Raw genomic sequence first — 1022 nt, forward strand, 5'->3', positions numbered from 1 at the left:
ATTATTGGAAAAAAGAATGAGGTCAGCATAAAGGATTAGGATGGTTGGCAGCTGGGACTTAATAGTCTAGAATTCAATCATCAGAGACATTGCTTTGGAGGTAACATTTAGGTAAGACCTGTAAGAGGTTTAGGCATAAGGATTTGAAAGAAGTACAACAAGGAAAGGGAAGAGCCTGGGCAAAGGCACGAGGAAGATTAGCCCTGATGTATTTGAGAATTTCCAGTAAGACCCAGATGGCTGACACTGAGGAAACAAGAGAAATATGGTTGAAATCAGAGAGATATATTAGGACAGAAGTAGGGTGTATATGCTAGGAGAGGCTGACTCAAATGTGTTGCTTCATGATGTTTTTCTCTACAAATTCCTTGAATGATTTCTGATACTTTTGGTTTGATTCTCTAGACTTTGACAATGTTCAATAGTTATCATCTAATGTATCATGTATGAGTTTAAATATTGAAGGAACTTTACATAACATATGAATATATAATTTGCTTATGTTATATATAATTTTTGTATGTAATAGTATTTGGTAAACCAATAAAGTATATATTTGGAATATATGTTTACTACGTATCTTAAAATATTCCATATTTAATAACCACTTTTGTACAATTGGTCTTTTACATTCAAAACAATTCTTTTTTCAAGGATTTTAATATTTATATACAGTTTCATTTTAAGAGATATTTTTTCATATTCCCATGTGGAAACACAAATGTATAAACACACACATATCTATTCCTTAGAGCTGTTGTAATTTCCTTGATCTTTAATAATCTATTTTGCATCATTTTTCTCAAATTTATATGAAAATTGTTCATGAAAAGATAATTCAGGCTCATACTATATACTAGCATACATTTTGAATAGTAAATCAGAAAACTGAAAGTTAGATTTGGTAAAAGTCTAAACTTTGGTGATGGTGCTTCTTTCTTTCTTTCTTTCTTTCTTTCTTTCTTTCTTTCTTTCTTTCTTTCTTTCTTTTTGGTTTTTTTTTTTTGAGACAGGGTTTCTCT

Source organism: Alexandromys fortis, unplaced genomic scaffold (genome assembly GCF_014885135.2).
Source record: "Alexandromys fortis isolate MF-2015 unplaced genomic scaffold, M_Fortis_MF-2015_v1.1 scaffold_18, whole genome shotgun sequence".
NCBI lineage: Eukaryota > Metazoa > Chordata > Mammalia > Rodentia > Cricetidae > Alexandromys > Alexandromys fortis.